Source organism: Polistes fuscatus, unplaced genomic scaffold, assembly GCF_010416935.1.
Source record: "Polistes fuscatus isolate 324 unplaced genomic scaffold, CU_Pfus_HIC Scaffold24, whole genome shotgun sequence".
In the NCBI taxonomy this organism is placed as follows: Eukaryota; Metazoa; Arthropoda; class Insecta; order Hymenoptera; family Vespidae; genus Polistes; species Polistes fuscatus.
Window position 1 is genome coordinate 2,757,563 of NW_025113101.1, and position 22,002 is coordinate 2,779,564.

General features: G+C 38.8%; 1 protein-coding gene across 2 annotated transcripts in view; it reads right to left on the reverse strand.

The window, feature by feature from the left end:
• LOC122518410 overlaps window positions 1–15,309 on the reverse strand; it is a 128,316-nt gene extending 113,007 nt beyond the window's left edge. Inside the window, exon 1 of one of the 2 annotated variants that reach the window (XM_043637335.1) lies at window positions 13,995–15,309. The gene's annotated coding sequence lies outside the window, so the exon portion shown is untranslated. Of the gene's footprint in view, window positions 1–1,684; window positions 1,747–13,994 lie in introns of those variants that run through there. The other variant, XM_043637336.1, reaches the window with a different exon arrangement.
• Window positions 15,310–22,002: the final 6,693 nt, after the last annotated feature.

The window sequence follows — 22,002 nt, forward strand, 5'->3', positions numbered from 1 at the left end:
TGGAATGGAAGGGATAGCAAATGAGTTGAAAATCGAAACAACGATGCAAAGTTCCCGTTTGATAAACAACTTCCTTATTTATCAGATACGTTAGCGCGATCATTAAATATTGAATAGTTTAATCGGTGGATGAGAGGAGTAATGCAGGTAAAGGTATTTGAGAGGCTCGAAACGGCACGGAACCAGGATCCTATCATGCTCGTATGCGTATAACGCGCGAACGAGAGATCGAGAAGGATTTTACGGACCCTCGTGAAGCTTTAACGCATTTATATATTTACGCGTGTAAGTTTATGTGTTTGTACGCGAATACGGACATGAAACTATGCCACGAGCATGCGTGTGAATCATTCTATACGGGAATTACTCCGACCCGCTACTATGCCAGCCAATATAGGCATATGAAACTAAGCGGATCGGAATAGTAGAGTAGACAAAAAAAAAGTTAATTGAACCCCCTGGTGTTGCGTACGCCAGCCGAATTCCCATCGATATTTCGGCTAATCGACTAATTAATGAAAATTTTCAACGATCTCCGGGAGTGTTCGATCGCTACCTAGAGCTAATGATTGCTTTGTATTACGAATTCAAGAATTTAGTCTATTACATTGGCGGATAATTATTAATCCTCGGACACGATGCTTATTCGGGTTTAAGAAATTCACCAAATATGCGGAAAATCGTCTCGAGTTCAAAGGGATAATTATGTAACTCTTTGCCATATATACTCTCACTTTCTAACTATTATACTAAAATTAGTATGGCATATGCCGTAATATGTCACGAGTCTCGATGGTCGACGATTACAGGATATAATCAATTATCCAGAGGAACGCACTTTTCTCTTTGCATGAAATACCTCTCGCCGGTTTCCTTTCTTTTTTTCTTTTCCTTTCTTATTTCTCCTTCTTCACTTCGCTACGGTTCGGTTCGTTCGTGCGATCCACATTATTAATGGACTTTCATTTACGTCGCGACGATCCTGTCGCGACGTTTATTAAAAAGTCTCGCTCCCTTTTTTATCAAAGAGAAAGAGAGAGAGAGAGAGAGAAAGAGAGAGATAGATTATGAAGAACCGTTTTAATCCAATCGAATTTTTTTGAAGTATTTGAAGTAGTTTAATTATTCCGTATATGTCAGGTGAAATAATGTCGCGTTACCCCGGTTGGTTTTAGTAAAAGTATATCCTAATATTTTCTATGCAGATATAAACAGCCCACTTGGAATGTTTCCAACTGTTTGCCATCAGCAATAATAAACAATGGCGCCAAGCGGACGCATTGAAAACGATGCTCTTTCAACTTGCAATCAAAGGTCCGTCCCGTGCGAGTATAGAAATGTACGAGTCAGCCGGATGGGGGTCATAACCGTTTTCGAAAATGCACTACAATGTACCGCGTTGTACGTTTAGTTGTATGAACTTTACGAGTTTGAAATGGTACGAGACCGAGATATACAAAGAGAGAGAGAGAGAGAGAGAGAGATGTCGACGTCTTTTGTAATAATTCATACAGCTGTCATTTTTGCTCGTCCGCATTCTATATTTTGCGTAATACCTCTCCCTATCATCCGGCTTTTGCGCACAGCCAAGATTTTACATTCTACTGGTTCATCCATCATCCTGCGCGAACTACGAGCACGTTGCGCTAAAGGTCTCGACTACGGTTCTCCCAAAGCAACCTACCCACATATCGCGCATTGTCTCTTCGCACGAGAAACCTCCAGGAATTTCGGATAAACGCAACCATATGTTGCTACTGCTGCTGCTGCTGCTATGATAAAAATCGATCTAAAACAACAATGACATTAAAAAAGAGAATAACTATGATCTTATCTCAGAAAAAGTGTATTTTTGCTTTTAAACTATTGAGCAAAAAGACAAAAGAAGATATTGGTTGAAATTAAAAGAACGTAAAGCGACGTGAAAATGTTTCGGGACCGCTGGAATTTTTCCGCTTTTCAAAATTCTCGGAAAAACTTGAAACTATTGTGAATCGAGTAAATGTAATTCGTCCCTTAATAAATACTTAATATATTTATAGCCCACCCGCAATAAAAGGGTCATCGCTATTTGGAATCGTTCGGGAGAAATAAACTTATCAAGATAATATTTTCCGTCAATTTGACGCTGCCCGATTGTAATATTTTGTCGCGATGTTTCACGTAGTTTTTCCATTATTTTTACTAATTAGAGTTAGGTTTTTTTTTACGCCAGTACGATAACGTACTTCGACCAACGTCAGCAAGATTTGCACTTCGTAATTCTCACGAAATGTCTGCCGCAGTTTTACGCGGATCTACGGTGCACTTACCTTTTATGATTTTATCGGCACGTTTCGAAGTTTTTCGCGGTCGTGCACCTCGATTTTGATCACGCAACAAGTTTATTAATTTATATTTAACAATAAAACGATCAACCGTACTTTTTCCAATATTTTATTAATGTACGAACAAAAAATAGGGTGACCGTAAAAGTTTTGCACGCCACTGTATTAAAAAGAGGAAATATAATATTATAGTACACGAGTCTATATAAGAGAAAGAAAAATTTGAAAGCTTTCTCGCGAGTTTGTAAAACAAGATCGTTCTCTGATCTTTCTTGGAGTATCTTTTACCGACGACGTTAGTTACATCCGTTTGAGCGAATCTACCGAGGTTATATAAAAAGTAAGAGAGAAGGAGTTACCGCTCGAGGCTTAAAATTCAACACCAAAGAACTCGCTTCCCTTCTCAAAGCTCTCGGCATTAACGACTCGAATCGAAGTATATTCGTTTACAGTCTAATAAACCGGACGTCCCGTTTATGTATTTTTCTCGTATATCTTTTTCTCGCAATTCTTTATTAAAAGATAGAAATCAAGTAATCAAAATATCGATATAATTCAAAAGAAGAAAAGTTCGTTGAGTAAGTACGAGAATTTTCCTTCCGTGAAAATGACGGAAAAATTCAGTTCTCCTTTTCTTAGTTTTCATAGTCATCGAAAAACATTGAGTTTTCGGTTAACAGTCTCGTAAAAAGGAAAAAGGAGAAGGAGGGAACACTCGTATCTTTGGGAATCGAAGCACGAAGAAAATTGCGTTTTTTTTTTTATTTCCTTCCTCTTCTTCTTTGTACACTCTTTTGAATCCGGTTGGGTATTTTAGATAAAAGTCTACGAGCAAAAGCATAAAGCTAAAGCAAAAGCAAAAGCAAAAGCAAAAGCCTTGATTGCTTTCGTGCTTTATGACGAGTTGTACGCAAGAACTGTGAGGAACATTCGAGCGGACCAAAGAGGAGCCCAGCCAGGAATCGTGCTCGATATGAGTGCTGAGAGAGAAAGATGAATCGGCCAGAGGGAAATGGAAAGACAAGGGGAGGGAGAAAGGAAACACAATGGTAATCACGATGCTTCCCTACGATTCACTTGTTATCCTGTCCCATGTAGGAGGGTGCATACGAAATTAATTTCTTGCGCGTGTGTGCCAACCGGATGAGCTTAGGATCGATAGTCGGACGACGAACCAAGGCCGAACCCAAGGCCGAACCAACGGCAAACCGACGCCGGGTGCTCGCTGCTGTGAATTATGGAGGACTTCTCGATGGAATGAGAGACGTTAGCCGCGAAAGTCGCTTCAATTTTGACTCTCATTGAGCGACATCGGAACACCGACGAAGAATGGGGATGGCAAATCATCGCCCAAGGCGGTACTGCTCGTTATCTCGGGATCCATCGCGCCAAAATGACCGTCTTTTAGCCTGGGGAGACATAAAACGATAATAATAGACGGCTCGATAAAGTTTCACGACGAGTAAAGGGAAAACGAAACGGGAAAGCAAGAAGAAGAAGAGGAAGAAGAATTAGAAAAGTAGAAGAACTTTTGGTCGGCCCGATAAAATGTCAACAACGATTACGAGGCTGAAGGAGTTTAATCGGAAAATTACTAGAATACGGTGGGGGGGTGCTTACATTTGATTCGACGAAACGGATCGAGCTGTGAGAAAGAAAAAAAGAAAGACAAAATTCGTAATGTTTTCAAATTCATACTGTGGTTCGTTTGATACGCGATTTCAAGTTTTTTAAATATATCCATACGAAAGAGGCAAAAAATAAAAAGAAAAAGAAGCAGGACGAGTTGGGTATTATTGCTCGGCCGTGTCGGAGATTAGATATAAAGTGGAAACAACGTGTTTGTCGCACTTGAAACGCGTAGAAACGTTTTCCACTTTTGAAACGTGACGCTCGTTGCTATGAAAGCCACGTAAGATGCATACGTGTTCTGAATTACCTACCTATGGTTTCACATTTTATTTACAGCCTCGGGATCTCGCCTCTCTTTCTTTTTATTTATTTGTCTTTATATTTACCTTTTAGCCAGTCAAGCGTTCTCGAATAAAAATATTTTCCTATACAAATCATTTCTCCGATAGCCACTCGGAATGTTAACGGAAAGAGATAGATCGATAGATAGGTAGAGAGAGAGAGAGAGAGAGAGACATAACATTTTTCATTTAATTTTTACTATCTCGCGAGTATTTGCAATTCGATCGTAAAAATCGATGTACGACGTTTTCCAAAAATATCTTTGAAAAATAATCTCTAAGAACAATGACAGAGATTTGATATATACATCTCGAAATAATAGGTTCTGTATTTCGATGAAATATAGTAGCATTCAATTACTTATACGACGTAATCCTTATTGCAAGTGCACCTTATTCAATGTGCAACCCTCGAGAAGATTAAACGTCTCTTATTTCTATACGTTGTACTTCCATCTCTTCCCTTCTTCTCATTCCAAGATCACGTTACGTCGTTGACGCATTTCAGGGTAATCCTCTTTTCCTCCCCGACTATCTTGTTTGTAAACGTACTCGCGGCGTCGGGATCGCATAGTTTCGTCCACCGCAACGATGACATTTCGGTTTTCGACGAACAACGCGGAGCGAATTTCATCTTTTGGAACAACTTTCGGATGAACGCTTTTCCCGATATAATTTTTGACAAGGGTAAGAGAGAGAGAGAGAGAGAAATAGTAAGCGAACGAAGGGAGGATACGAATTTTGGATGTAGTTTCCACGCCGAGATTTCCAATTTACGAAATTGCCCGTGAAATCGTGCGTTTATGAGCCGAGATGAACGAGTCCGCTCGACCAAGCATCCGATACTCTACTCCTCTCCCTTCTCCAAAGTCCTGCACCGTGGAAAGCCAATACTATCTCTTTCTCTCTTGTTCTCTATTGATATGGCCTCCGCAAACGTGTCATATCTAACGTAAACGACTATCGATCTAAGCGGGAGCAACCCTTTCGTCGAAATCGATGCTCGGACTCGTCAACGAAAGGAGGCAAGAACATTTGCCAGAAATCCGAGCTTCTTTTCAACCCCACCACTAGAATAAACGCGTTCGATGGACTTGCCCTCTCGAGAATCATCGATCGCCGTGGAACACGAGCCTGACAAGGTTGAATCATTTTTCTAACGTGAAAGAACAATTGCAGAGTCCCCGTGCGTGCAGACGCTAAGGAACGAGAACAAATATAAATGGATATTAAACACGCACGATGGATAGTGTCTTTTCTCTTTTCTCTTTTCTTTTTTCCTTTTTCCTTTTTCCTTTCTCCTTTTTCCGTTGGTCGATTTCTATTTCTGTCTCGTCCTTTGCTTAAACGTCACTTTCACGGATGCCGACCAGCGCGAAAGTTCTAATTGAGTCTACTGCTTCTCTCTCCATCTCGTGTAACTTCTATTCTCGAGTTACCGACTGTCCCTCCAAGGGATTGGAAATTCGACGGAATAGAGGAAGAAAAAAGCGCATAGACTGAGCCCCGAGGGTTCTTTGTTGCCCTTTAGTATGTCCACTAGCAACGATCCCGTGGACGAAACGAATTTCAACTGGTTTTCAACTTTCTTGGCTTCCATTAGCTACCCTCGATACCACCCTAAGAGTATTCTTGCATAGTATTCTTTATCTAGTTTCTTTTACATAGGTATATAGGTACTTACGTTTTAGTATATACCTACGTATGTGCAGCTGCTATTTCTGAGAATAGACCAAACCAGACCAGACCAACGCGTTTCGATCAAATTTTTCTCATCAAATTTCCTAGGGTTTTTGCTCCCTCTTTTCAATATCATCTTTTATCGACCTTTTCTTATTTTTCTTTTTTTTTTCTTTTTCCCCCCAAGACTAGAGAATATTGCACGTTATCGGTTGATCGATAATTCGTAAAAGTTCATTGAAAAATTGTTGTTAAATGGAAAAGAAGTAAGAAGGAAAAGCAAAGCAAAAAAAAAATAAAGGAATAGGCGGTGAATAGGTGCGATAAAGTAAAACGAAGTCGAACCAACGTTTCCTCGTTCATAAAACGATCTTGTAAAACTGACGAATACAAGTAAAAACATGTAAATGTAGTCGGTTGTTGTATGCATTATAACGCATTGCTCCCGCGAGTTTACAAAGATCGCGCCTAGTACGCGCGAACTTGACTAACAACGAGTCGATTGTCGAACTGAGTAAAAAAACTGAGGAAAATATCGCTATACTTTTTCATTTTATCTTTCTTTCTCTCCTTCTCCTTCGGCTTGGATATAATTGGCTTCCCAATTAAAACTTTTTCAACATTACTGGAAATGGTTACTACGGATTTTCAATGGCAGTTTACTTCTACTGATTTTGCGAAGAAAAATACTTTTACTAAGGTCAATACGTCTCGCGTAATTCTTTGAAACCTTTGATTTTTCGTGTGACTTTGCTTTCGTGAAAGAACCCCGGGAAAATTATTGCAAAAAAAAAAAAAAAAAGGAAAGAAATTTTTAAACTTCCACGTTTTTTTTCCACCGAAGCTTTTTTTAACCGAAACTTTTAACATACGTAACATTTTGTTTATTCCACAATGCAGGATAATGTTATTCGACTATTTTTAGAAAAAAAGCAATTTATAAAGCGTACATAATTCATGAACTCTTATTTCATTTGCACGCAAAATGTCTACATTTTGTTTCTACTACTTAGACTTGACTGGAAGCTATGCGCCATAGTCTCTAACGTCACGCAGTCGAACGGGAATATACATCACCGAAGGAAAAGACATCCATCATCGTTCGTGGCAAACGTTGCCTCGCAGAGAGGCTTTGTACTTGCGCTACCATTCTCATCATGATCAACGTATCGCCTTTCGTTCGTCATTAACGTCGAACCTGTCACTCGCGTCCCTGTCTTCGTTTTATCATTCGTCGAGCGAAAAATTGCAATATGTTAAGGTTTTTCATTTCTCTTCATCTTTTTCGCATATCATTCAAGTTTTTCTCCTATTTTCACGAAAACCTGGCCATAAATCGAAAAACGAAAATATCGAGAAAGTAAATTTTCCATCGAATTTATTACAAACTTCATCTCTTAATCGGCCATTCCGATTATTATTCATTTAGTTTTTTTCTAAATTCTCAAATTAGATTCGTAATCAGCGACCCCGAAAACCTTGCTGCACCAAATTTGGCAAAATTCCGATAATGTTCTGATTTATGGCAACGTTTTTATGAAAATTCCTCGCATTGGTGCCATTGGTGGCGGTATGAACGAAATGCATATCTACGAATAGAAGAAAAAAAAATAACGCTTGTCTGACGAATAGATCTCGCATATTTTTGTTTTCGTTAGAAAAGTAACGAAACGTCCTCATAAGCACTCGAACGAACTGAAATAAGTATCTACTAGCCTAACAATGCGAGTTTGTAAAATATAAGAAAATAAATAAACTAAAAACTAACGAGAGCATGCTCGATGCGCGCGAGTTTTTGTCTTTCATGTTCGGTTTCGTTATTCGCTAGCATTCACGTACACGTATACATATTTAAAGCGAAGCATCATATTTCATCAAACATGTATATACTAGGTATACATAAATTATATTTTTAACGATATACGATACTATTATTCTTTAGATTTCATTTCGTCTAACATTTCAACGCAACATTATTTTCATACAAAATTCGTTTCTAATTATAAAATCGACTCGCTCTATGGTCTATTTATTAAGAAATTTATTGTCGATAAAAATTTATTTGTCTTCTCGATATATATATATAATTGCGGAGAATAAGATCATCTCTTTTAGAGTTAAATTAAATATTTATTTTAACATCGTCCTAAGTCTTCTCTTTTAAGAGTTTACAATTATCTCGTTAGCGGTTGGAAATCATTTTGTAAATTGGAAATCATACTCGCATCGAATAATCGACCCGGAGAAATTGCACGAATGCTATCTTCCCTTTCTCTCTTGCCAACAATCTTCGAGGTTCTCGACGGACTTATTAAACCCGATTTCCGACAGACTCTCGACGCATTCTCTTCGCTCTGTTCACGTCTCTCGTGCTTTCTTATCAACCTTCTCCCATACGTATTCTACTTCGTCGAAACTTGAATGCAAATATATTAATAATGTCAACGTAGAGAGAGAGAGAGAGAGAGAGAGAGAGAGGGAGAAAATTCTAGTCGGGAAAATTAGAAATTCAATGAGATTCTAATCTTCGTTATCAGGACACAAACGCGTTAATACTCGTCTTTCGTTTTCCGAGTCTCTTTAGAGAAGAGAAAGAGAAGGATAGGAAGTAGTAAGAAAATCCGAGAGAACGTTCATCCTCGTAAAACATACATTCTCAGCCAATAAAAGTAGCTCAGTGTAACGAAACTTTTCGCAAGGAATAGAATCTAGCGATTCGCTAGATTTACGGCCACTAAATATCTTCCTTCGTTGGAAGGCTATGGAATCGGTAGGAATACTCGAACATTATCTTCCTACGCTAACTTTTTACGTAGGTATACCCCGTGTAACCTCCTCCGAGGAAACAAGTATAATCCTTTAAAGATCGTCCATGTTTTCGTCCATGTTTTCGTCCATGTTTTCGTCCGTGCTTTCGTCCGTGCTTTCGTCCGTGACGGATGGAACGAAGACAAAAAAATAATAGGAAATAAAACAAGCGAAAGTCAATGTAGGCAAAAGTTAAAAGATCGAATCAAGTATTGCACGAAAGCGTCTATCAAACGTAGGTAATTCTTACTCGTAACAACTTCCTTTTCTTCCAACCACTCCCAGAAGGTTGCAAAGAGGTAAATTGATTCCCGACGATAAAGCATTTTCGATGCTTCCCGCCCCCACTTCTATACGTACGATTCGTAAGGATAAATCTTTCATGGGCAAACGTATGTGCCCGCGCTATTTTATATGGGTCGCATGAAAAATACACGAATGCAAATGTCATAGGTGTACGTACGTACTGTACGTACCGTACGTACCGTACGTATACGTAAACGCCGTGCTGTATGCTTTTCTATAGAATAAATCCAAAATAGTAACCCACTACAGCGAAAGGATTTATTTACACACCATCCCGAGAGAAGATTTACTTCGACTTCGGAACGTACTTTTTCCAATATTGAAATTACCGTTCCTCCGTGAACAAGGTTTCCTTTTTTTTTGCTTCTCGTTGTGTTTGTTAAAAAAAAAAAAATCACTCGGACCTCTGTCGAAAGATGTCTATGAAAAAAAAAAAAAAGCTGCGCTACGTTACGGATGGTTCATCCTCCGCTTTTCTCCATAAAGCAGCATAAACGATTACCACGGGTCGACGATTTAATTCTGAGGGTGAAAACAGCGGCCATTGAAGCTGACGGTCTGTACATAAAAATTCACAGTAGCCATTCATGCTACGACAAGATTAAGTGGTTAGGCGCTTAATGAATAGTAAGTTATTACAAGAGAACGGTCGAGATATTCGTCGGTTTAATTAACGCCGGTCGCGCATGAGCTTGCGAGAAAGAGCGAATATACTTATTTACGGTTTTAATAACAGTTACTATGGAGGAAAAAAAAAAAAACCCCTGAACAGTAATTGTTGCGAAAAAAACAATACAAGTGAGAGTCATTTTGGTAACGTCGACAAAGAGGTCTTTCTACAAAATCTATTATATCATATTATTCGTAAATGTTCGATAGTGAAAAATTGTGAAAGCATTTATGGTACGTGGTACGCGTCTTTAACGCGAGTCACGACAGAGAATGCTGGCAGCAAATCCTGCAGCGGTTAAATTAAATTAACTCGGTGCAAGCCGACTCCGCTGAATTGTTCTCGTAGCGTACCAATTTATAGACGCCCTGTGAAAGGTTCGTGTATTGTGTTGCGCGCGTGTCTCCTCCTTTCTATCCTTCGTTCCAACCCATCCTCCACCCCTTATTTCGCGAATCTCCACGAGAGAGGAACTAACCACTGTCCTTCTATCCCTAAAATTTCTCTTCTTTTCCCTTCTTTTCTCTTCTTTTCTCATCTTCGTGTACTCGTAACTCCCATGGATTCCGTTATCGAAATATCGCGAAAAATCGAAAGCTACGATTTTCGTGATTTACGTGCGATCGACGTTAAGCTCCGGCCAAAACCGTGAGAGAATTATTCAAACGCGTGGACGTATATGCGCACTTGTATCCGATACGTTACAACAAATGAATATTTTAGTTTGCCGTATATCGATCAATAACCCGTTGCGTGCTCGTTACCAACTGCAAACGATTTGATTGACGAGCTTCGTCTAATTAATTTCATCCTCTAACAATTTACGTTTATCATTATAAATAATTCTCCTATACCAGAATAACTACTTTAATCGTAGTTAAGAAATCGTAAGTTAAGACGGACAAAAATGTTACGCAGAGTCTCTGCAGCCTGTCGCAAATCCAATTGAACCTTTATCATTGTTCTCGCGTTCTGCGTTCGAACATCTACGTCGAGAGCAAATATTTTCTCCAATTTCGTTGTCTTCGAGGAATTTTGTAAATTTCCAAAAATGTATAAAAATAAGACGAAGCGAGAGGTAAAATAACAACGACGACAAATTAGGAATTCCCGATAACGTTTGTTTAACTATCTCGTAGTTTGTCATCCGATTAATATATGTATTGTTTTAATCGATTCGTTTGACCAAGTCCATCTCTTGCAGCTGCTTAACTTTAATTGACATCAACGCGGTCTAGCGTTAAACCACACGGTTGCGTTGTCCTTCACAAAGGACGAACCCTGTCGTTACAGACGCAATGACATGGATTGACAGGCAATAGGCGGTCATGTACCTGACTGTTTTGCTGCAAGACTGGTTTGGCTTACGTTCTCGCTCGCATTGATATTCACAAAGTGCATTGGTAAGAGTCGATCGGACCGTTAACGTATCGACAGATTTTACATCATAGTAATATCAGGGAAATATATGTTCGTGGATATCGAATTGCAATGATATGATATATAATAAACGGAAATTTGTACATCGTTCGCGTTGAACTTGGTCATACGGGTGCCGCCACCACTTTGCCCGCCGATCTTATCTTTTTCCCTATCATTTTCCGCGAATCGCGATAATGTTGAAGTTTACACATTGAGAAATCCAATTAAATTTAAATTCGCAATATTTCTAGTCATAGAAATAGCGATTGTACCAAACCACTGAGATATGCCCGTAGCGTAACACTGGTAATCGTGCTCCATTTGGAAAGTGTTATGGTCAGGAGGTTGCAATGCACTCCAAAACTTAAGCGTCGTTTACCGTTTCTAAATTGACCATAGGTATAGTTTGCTCGCATCATCGGATGCATTGCAATAAAGGAAGTATATGTATGTAATATAAATGAAAGAGAGAATAACAAAGAGAGTGACAAACCAATTGCATACGAGAAACTCGTAATCGCACAGACGAGTTCTTCGCTTGCGAAAATTCCCTTAAACTTGTCACAAATAATACAAAAAAAAAAAAATATAAAAATGATAACAAGTTTATCACAACATCTCTACAACAAAAGAAGAAATATAATTTTAAAATATTCATTCTTCTTCTCTCTTTTGTCGCTTACCTCACGTAGCATATTGATTTTTCTACATTTACTCAATACTTTGAAATTTACTTTCCAGTCTATTAAAAGTTATTTCATATAATAAATAACGTGCTCGTAAAATTTTTGTACCCATTATATATCGGCATAGGAATATATGAAATACGTTACAATAGGTATAGAAAGAACATGCTTAAATTTACTCGCAGTCAGTGAAGAACGGTTCTACAAATCGGTTCCACGTTAATCCATTTTAGTAATAACTTGTCACCAACTACCTTTTAAAAACTTTCTCGGATCGTTCGAAAATAGTTTAATGATAATAATGATAATAATAATTATTATAAAAAAAAAAAAAAATAAAAAAGCAAAACTGCTCGTTCCATGGTTCGATCGAAATCTTTGATTAAAAAATCATCCATTAAGTCGTTAAAGTTTATTTCGCCTTCGTGGCCTTTTGTTCGGAAATTATTTTACGGAGTGGCCGTAGTTAGGGATCGTTTCTTCCATCTCTTGGAAAGTGATTTAATGCGTTTAAGGGTGTTACACGAGTAGAAGAAAAGAGGGAAAATATATATCGTCGATGAGGAAGAAACCTCGCCCATCGATCTTCCCTTTCCTCGGTTATGTATATAACTAATTGTAATAATTGGTAGGACAAACGCGTGTACGTGACTTTCTCTCCCTCTCTCTCTCTCATCGGTTTTTAACCGATGCATCCAATTATAAAGTCAGGTAGGGCTCGACTAGAGCCTATTTCACAGCTAATTTCTCGTTATGTCGAGTTAGTTGGATAAAAGCGCTCGACGATACACTCTGTTACGTTTAACGCATGGAATTGCACGCGCGCGTATAGCGAGCATTAAGCGAACACTACAATAAATTGTATTTATTTCCTATGTCCTGTTTTATATAAAACAAAAGTTCGTTCGATGGTTCCGTGGAACAATTTCGTTGAAAGTTGTGAGATTGATTCCTGAATTTCATTGCAGACAATGATCATTCATTTCGTAGACCATACAAATAGGGAATTTCTTTTTTCTACTTATATTGTAACTGTAAAATTATGTTTTACATTAAATTAGTTTACGATTCTCATTAATGCCTTTTTTTTTTGCTTAATGAAGATACTTTAATGAAGTTACCGCTAATTATCGGTAAATCGATGTTTCGTACATAATTACATAAGACTAATACGCGTAGTCTAGTTCTCAATGCGGTTGAAACTAGTTTCTAGCTGAGAGAGGATATATAATTATTCCTATTTAAGTCTAGAACAATTATCGTTTATAATTATCGAGCGTATCTCCCACTTCATTTACACAATGTAGATTTTTTTGTCGATATTGGTCGATTGCATTAAAATCGCAACGGCTTTAGAGATTATCGACACGCGAAATGGCACATGACGTTAATGAAAGCTTTTCCCTCGATTTCATTCCAACTTCATTTACTCTTTAAGTACACATCGATGTATTTATAACGCCACTCGGAGAAAATCAAAATTTAACAAAATACTTTAATAGAGCATATATATATAAAACCCCCAAAAAAGCTCTCATCGTTTAGGGAATATCTTATTAAAGAAGGCAAACATCGAGCTAACGATTGCAATTTTACGGATAATTTACCATCATTACCGTACCTTTCTAACGACGTGAAATATGACTGCGAATTACCACCGAGAATTAAGATCGCGAAAGGGAATTAAAGGGATACCTTGACATTTTACTATTATTTCTGTTAATTAGTTAATAAGTCAAGTAAGACGCATGATTAATAAATAGACATGATTATCGTTCTTAACCAAGAAAGAAAAAATAAAAAAAAACATTGTCTTTGTCATTTTGTTCTCCGAAGGGTTGAAGAATTTTAATAAAACTTTGATTCCATTCTAAAAGAAAAAGAGAGAGAGAGAGAGAGAGAAAGGATGATCGATCGATGTAGTCGAGAATAATAAAAATGTTCAACTTTGGAAAGTTAATCGTTTGTACGTTGTCCTTCCGCAAGATACTAGACGATTATGCAAACTTAACTTTTAAGTAAAACGATAAGAATGATAGAGAAAGGGGGAGAGAGAGAGAGAGAGGTTGAGATAAAATAATTCAATTTCGGATGAAATTCTTAGCAAATAGCAAGAACTTACCCTTTAATTATATCCAAAGTTCTCGTCGGAGACATTCAATAGAGATGCAAGATAGGTCCTCGTAAATTGATTAACAGAGAAGGATTAACAGTAATTCTGGAAAGCTCGTATTTACGCGTACAGCCAAATCATAGTTTGTCGATAAACACTCTTTTCGAACGTATACTCTTCAATCACAATGCGGGGGGGGGCTGTTTATTAATGCAGAAAGGGTTGACCATTCACACGCTGTTATTGTTTTCCATTCGATCGTTTTCCTTGCGTGAATACGAATTCATAATCTTCCGATATTTAACGAACGTACACGTTTTATTTTATTTATATTACACTGTTTATCGATAAAACGCGCGTAACCAAGTTGAAAAATTCGAAACTTTCCGAATCATCGTAAACACGAGAAGTTTCGTCGATCGATTTACGCGGACTATATACGCATTTTGATTACTCCTTCGCGTTTACCAGATTTAACAGGAAGAGAGAGAGGGGGAGGGGAAGAAAGAGGGAGAAAGACAGACCACGGGACAAGACGTCGAATAGAAACTAACTTTCAAAGGTTCTCCCGCAAAGTTTCTACATTCATAATTGTTGTAAGAGCTTCCGATCATTATTATTACTCGCTAAGAATTGAGTTTTCAATGCAATTTAATCGAAAACTTGAGAGCGTGAGATAGAAAGAAATAAATGAAGAAAGAAAGAAAGAAAGGAAGAAAGGGAGAAAGAGAGAGAGAGAGAGAAAGAGAGCAAAGTTCGAGAAAAGTAAAAGGGTGCCTTTTAAAGCAAGCCAAGGGTCGAGGTGAAAGAGTAAAAGAAGGAGGCTGTCAAAGAGAAAAGGTAAGAGACGGTGGAGAAATAGAAGGGTAGATGGAAAGTCCGTGTCTTATAAATTTACTTGGAGTAGTTCGTCGTCGCGGTTCTTCCAATAATATTGAACTTGCGTACGCGACGTGTCACCGAAGGGAAAGATAAATATCGTTCCGTTTGACGATTCAAATGATTTGCCCGTAATCTCATTTCTTGTTTTATTCTTCTTACAAAGGAGAAATTCAAATGGATCGTACGTAAAGGTAAAAAATGATTTCTCACGCGCGAGGATCGATAATATTATATTTCGAGTAGAAATAAGTGGACGTAACGAGCGTCGAACTTTTGGATAAAACACTCGCGGCGATCGGCATACCCGACGAAACGGAGAGAAATGTTTGTTGGAAAATGGAGTGAAAATAAGGGCGAAGGCGGAAGGAAAGCTTTTCTCGTCGTTCGAATACGGATCGGGGGAGCGAAGAGCGTCGCGACGCGAATTGCACTGACTCCCGTAGATTCTCCGTTTTCCGCAGAAGCTTCCACCCCTTCGCTACCTCCTCTCCTTGCTCGAGCTTCCCCTCCCGCGACGGCTTTTAGCGCAAGCGCCCTTTTACCGAGTACGGACCCTCGTGTTTCCTCCTAAGTACGATCGTACTTTAGGCCATAGGACATCCCAACCTTTTTTTCTTTCCCCCATCGAATGCAAACATTTTTTTTCGTCATCTCCTACACGCTTACGGCTTATTCTTTCCAAACTTTTTATGATTTGATGACCGTCCCGTCCCCCCCCCACCCTCCACCCTTTACATTTGTACTACAAAATAAGAGCTTTTTCCTCCAAAGGTCGCTACATATTCTATGCAAGCGACTCGATTTAAACAGCTGGTCCGATTTCGCGAACAAACATACAGAGATTTATACAGTGCAAGCTCGCTTTGAATTATGTATATAATGATCGACGAAATCGGTGTTACGTCGGGTGAAAGTGTAATTGCTAATATTACCATCCGTGCACATCGACATGACTGACCGACTCCAAAGCTTTCGGTTTATTCAACATAATTACGTGGTTATATATCGTGCGACAAAGCGTAATTATTTCCAAACTCTATACAAAAATATAAGTCGAATATATATATATACGCTTAGGTTATTACGACGAAGAAAAGCAATGAAAATCTTGCATAAGATATTTATAGATTGTTACCATTATAAATCACATTATTTAACGCGTAGATTATCATGACTTTTCCAATATATTCTCATTTAATAGTCGATAAAAAGAGAAGGCTAGGATTAAAATAACGTGGAACACACGTAGATAAAAGCAACGATCGCGTGTCGTCGTCGTCGTCGTCGTCGTCGTCGTAGACGATAATTGCTGCACATCGATCCAATCTACCCTCTCTCTTTGTTCGTACTCTCTCGTACCCTCTCGTACCCTCTCGTACCCTCTCGTTCCCTCCCCGCTCGCTTAGCTTGTTTTGAAAAAACGGGGCCGATGGTTAAAACGTATTTTGCTGATCGATCTCACGCGTTTTCGCATCAATGCGGAACATCGGGCGGAATAAGTTGCTCATTAAATTGAAAAATCGCTTACGGCCCTCGAGAATTTCATCGAAAAAGTCTGGCTGGCGAACAGGTGCTTTCTCTAACGAAATGCCTCAGGGGAGAAATAAGCAATGGAAGTCGAGGATGGTCGGTTGGATGGAAAGAATTTTTCACCGATCAAAAGTCGGAACTGGTGTTGCATAGGATCGCGGAAAGCGTTGGTAACAGTTTAGAAATGAAGATTACCCAAGGGGTGCGCACGCTTCCTCTAGTTTAGATAGGTCTCTTCTCTCTCATTATTGCTCGCGTATCGCGTTGCGGGTGCCGCGCTCGTTTGGTAGCACCGAAGAACCAGCGGGCTGCGAAGCCCGCTGGGAGTTGCCTACGGATCCCGTCGAATTGCACAAGTTTTAATTTCCTCGAGCGGGCCGCATCGGCGCGCAATGACCAAACTTATTGCGGACGAACGTGTTGCGAGTTCCAGCCGCCGGTTATTGCCGGACTCTCGAATACGTTTCGAAGACTAGAAACGACGGCGGTTACGGCGCGACGTTACCGAGATGATTGCCGGAGAGCTAGCCGAACGTCTGCTAGCGTTAGTTCGACCACATTCGACTCGACCGGACTTTGCAAAAAGTTAGATCCGAGCGTGTTTCATATATCGTTTCGCTTCTATCCTCGAGTACTCCTCCTATCTCTCGTTCCTCACCCTCGATAGGGATGGATCGGCGAATCCCGCGAGATGGAACCTTGTAGAGAGCTTCCCGACCGATTTTTATCCGCGCCTCGATATTCCGCTAAGAAATAAAGATTCGCTAGAACGAGTCGAGTTCATCTGCAGATCTGAAACTATGCCAGCCGGACGGAATTACGTTTGAATAAATCGGAAATCGAGCGACTGCTGCTGGCTCTCCAAGTTTCGCGAGAGCACGGAATTTGCGATATCGTTTCTGGAATTTCGTCGCGCGTTTAAGAATGTCACGAGCCAAATATTAAAATATCGAGAATCAAATGGAAAAGAAAAAAGGCTACGATCGTAGGACGACGTAGCAACGATGACATTTTCGATGCTATTCACGGGGTAGGGGTAATGACGAAACAACCAATTGTTGTCAAAGACAAAAAGTTTTTCAATTACGTGCGCTCGTTCGATCAATATGACCCCCGTCCAAATGGAATTCCACGAATGTTTCGATTCTTAACACAGTGCTTTCCATACAAGCGGACGTTCGATTTTGAAACAATTCCTTTGACGTGGACGTAATTACGTGTTCCTTTGAAAAGTATCGAAGTAACTTCACTTCTTGCAATGCTCAGGTCACTGTAAATACTTCTCTCTCTCTCTCTCTCTCTCTCTTTCTCTCTTCTTTTTGCGATGTGCACTGCGTATTTCGCATTTTCTACCTTTTTATCCCACTTTCTTTCTTTCTTTCTTTCTTTATGGAAATAAAGAAAACAGCAAAAAAAGGAAAAAAAAGATAAAAAAAGGAAAAAGAAAGGTAAAAAAGAGAAAAAAGGAAGGAATATGAACTCACGAATATGTATGCACGATAAAATAAGACATTTTTCTAAAGAGAATAAAGTGTTTCGTTCATACACGTGTATACATAAATATAGGCAAATAGATAAATTGTTCGGTATCCCCTACGATCCTAGTTTCGTTGCATTCCTTTATATACACTACCCTACACCGTTTTATTTACATTATATAAACTGAATGCAAGAGTAATATTACATTCTTATACGACGGCGTGTCAACAAGGTGCGCAATTATACCGAAAACAATATACATATAACATGTAATACCATTTTCACAATAAAAAGCGTTAGAAACTAGTTAAACTCAGTTTCGTTGGCAAGCGAGTTAATTAATGCAACTCGCGTACTTGATTCATCCCTTGAAGTTACTTGCTCACGTTGCGTCGGTTAATTCTCTCTCGGTGGGAAGAAGAAATAGCGCGTCGAGGTAGCGTAAAGATAGCGCGAATCGTGAAGAATATGAGAGATAATCGAATTTCAAACAACTAAATAACTTGTATCGAATAACGAAAGCTTAATATTATAATTAATACTCGTAATAATGAAAAGTGCGCGATAGCGGTAACGACGAGAAATCATACTAAACAATGGCGATAATAAAAGTTCTCGTATAAATATAGGAAAAAATAAGTTGATCATTTCTTAGCGTTTCCTTAAGCAAAGAAAACTTTCTTCCATGGATTCTACTTTAGCTCTTTAATCAGTCGAGCACATTTTTCTCCCGTTAAATGGCGATTCTTTTATCCCATCTACCCTCGCCTACTACCCTCGCCTACTACCCTCGCCTCCTACTATCCTCGACTCTCTCCCCGCTATCATCCTGACTACGAAAACTAAGTGGAGCGGCGGTTCTAAGAACCGTAAGAGGTACGACCGTGGGTGGGAGAAAGTGAGAAGAAAAAAGAGAGAAAGGTTGAAGGTGGATAAAAATAGTGGCTTTATTCGGGCGCGCGTATAAACTCGTATCCCGGTGAAAAAATATTACGAACACTTAGCGTTGAAACGTACCTAAAGGGCGTCAAGAAAAAACGAAAAGGGGGAAGAATGAAAGAAAGATGTTGGCACGTTGGTGGCTCGCGAACAGGCAATTGCACTGAATTTTGCATTTTAATGAAGAGCCCAGATACGCGGGATTATATTAAATGGGAGAACTTATTTATATATCGTAAGATAAAGCACCTTCAGAAATGGTTACCGTTCAAACCACGCGCAACCATAGAAAAACTTTTCCAAGAGCTAATAAGATAAAAGGCCTATAGGATCTGACTTTCTCAGCTCGCGAGAGATTCAAACTCTCGCAAAATAGCGGAGGTGTTGCGTGCATTGGAAATCGAACGGAACGGGAAAGGGTAAGAAAGGAAGTTTGGAGATGAAACGATTCGATTCGGTTCGATACGAAATTCCTGCGTTACCGAAGGCACGGACTTTACGTATAAGAGAGAAGTGTTAAAGAAAGGCAATGGGAAACGATACCTTTGGAAAGTTTTCGCGTTAACGTCAAGGTACTTACGATTACGAGGAGGTTAGGAAAAAGAATAAGGAAAAGAAGAAAGTACGTCCTCGTAAGATAAGCTCTAGGAAAAACAATTTCATCTTGGTTATATAGTAGGAAGGAATTTTTCTTTATTATTCTTTTTTTTCTTTTACTCCTCGACGACAATTCTAAGAATATGACTCGGATATATTCCCTGTTTATTAAACTAGAAAAAAGAAAGAATATTTTGATAACAAAAACTATAGACGCGGAGGGACAATGTTACGTAGTATTCCTAAGATTCGAAACGGTCGAGTATCTTTGCCAAACTTCCGCTCGAGGAAAGTTCCAAATTCATTTCCCTTGGTGCATCTTGAGAGAGAGAGAGAGCTTACAGTATTAGCGGATCGTTCTAATCTTCCAATCGATCCATTTCATACGAATCGACTGACTCGTCGAAACAAGATTCCTTTCATAACGATGAAAATTAATGAGATTGCCACCGAGAAGGAAAACTTTTACCGGATTATTATTATCAAAGTTATATTCTGCTCTCTATACGTTCCCGATTTACATTGAATTTTCAAACGAACGAATATCGTTAATTGCTTAAATTTTATATACGTTATGAAAGAATATTGAAAGATAATTTTATTATAACTGATTCGCCACAAGTATCATTTTCGCGTTCGTATCGAAACATTTTCGCTCGCCTCGATCCGCAAACGTAAAAATGGATTATTCGATTTTAAAATTAATAACTTTTTGTAAGAACGTAATATGCACGGTATATTCTTTCTCTATTTCTTCCTTTTGATAACAAAAGTAAATATATTTTACTGTAATTTCTTTTGTAACGATTAGCGAAATAATCTTTTTCATACGTGAAAAAGAATTTCGAAAAATTATAAATTAGTTTTGTTGGTTAGCATAAAAACAATGTAAAAGAATAAATAGTTTTCTTTGGACATTTACAATGTGTCAGACACTGCCGAAACAAGCAAACTCAGTTTCGTTTCTGAGTTTGGAAAATTGGGAAACTTGGTTGTTGTTTGTTTCGTTGTTTTTTCTTTTTCTTCCGCTTGGAGTATTCTAGCCGCGCGCGCGTTCAACATTCTCTTCCCTCTTGACTATATTCCTCCATGTTTATCTTGTATTTAACATTTCTGTACTAACGTTCATTTCGTTTACTTTTATGTCTTTAGCGATATGTATTTCGTTTCACTCCGAATATAATTGAAAACTGTTGAATAAATATGTCGCGTATTTAGGATGATTAACATACGTAATACGTACATTCAACTGGGATCTAAAAAAGACACGGAAGAAAAATATTTCGTTATTTTCATCGCGTTTTATCACATTCGGTAGATGCATTTATCGAGTCGGCAAAAACTGTCGCTATTATTTTGTTTTCTTCTTCTCGTGCACTCGGTCTGCCTCGTTTAACGTTTGCCAAGGAAATCCTTTGCATCGAGGAAATCTCACGGGTTCATTTGGCAGTCTGGCTGTGTTGTGTAAACAGAAGCCAGAAACATCAAGGAAATCGTGTCCTATGTGCTACGAACCACGCCCTTTTGCTCCCTGTTTTTCACCAACGAAGAAACTCCGTTGGTGCACCGTAAAACGGAATAAGAAAATCACATAATTGCTGGGACATATGACGTCACTACGCGATTAATTTTCCAACGAATTTGCTTCGCGCAAACAATACGAAAAATGAATTACCGTACGGACTCGGTACCCGTGTACGTCTATACGCAGGTATACCTGGAACGTGGTGGATTTCCTATAGGATTTAATAAAAATTCGAAATCACGTTGGAAAAGCAATCAAGGATTTCAATTACACTGTACGATTTTCGAGCCCCCCAACTGGATTGTCGCTTTACGTTGAAAGCTATCTTACAGGTAGAAAAATACAAAGGGAAAGAAATCAACGGTAGTAGTAGAGTGAAAGAAACGAAAAATAGCGTTAGTAAAATAACAAAGTAAAGTAAGGTCAAACGGATCGAATTGTTGAAAGTTTAACGCCATCTCTCTGAACCTCGAGAAAATAATAATAATAGTAATAGGAAAAAAGCAAATGAGAGACGAAAAGAGTGGCGAATAAGAGGATTATAGACGACGACGACGACGACGACGACGACGACGGCGACGACGACAGAAGTATACCAAGAAGAAAGAAATGACAAGCATAACAGGAGAAAGAAGAAGAAGAAGAAGAAGAAGAGGAAAGATGGAAAGTGGAAACTTGTAATCAGTGGTGCACGTCGATTTCTACCCTCGCACGATTCCCGAGAGGAATACAGGGCTTTGTTAAAGGACTGGGATAAATAAGCAGTTCTCTCGAGACAATACGAAACATCTGCTAACCGTTGTTGAAGGTACGAACTCGATCTAGAGGCAAAGAGTAAGAACGTGATAAAGAGAAAGACAGATAGATGAATAAATAGAGAGAAAGGGGACGCTTTTCTCGCGCCGATGATTCTCAATTTTCGAGATTTAAATTATCTTCACTTTGCATGCACCTGCTCCAACCATTCGATCTAGAAAAATGTTTGCTCCAATCGTTATATTGATATTACAAAGCATCGAAAAAGATTGCAATTACACGATGCATAAGCACGTGATTAATTGTGGC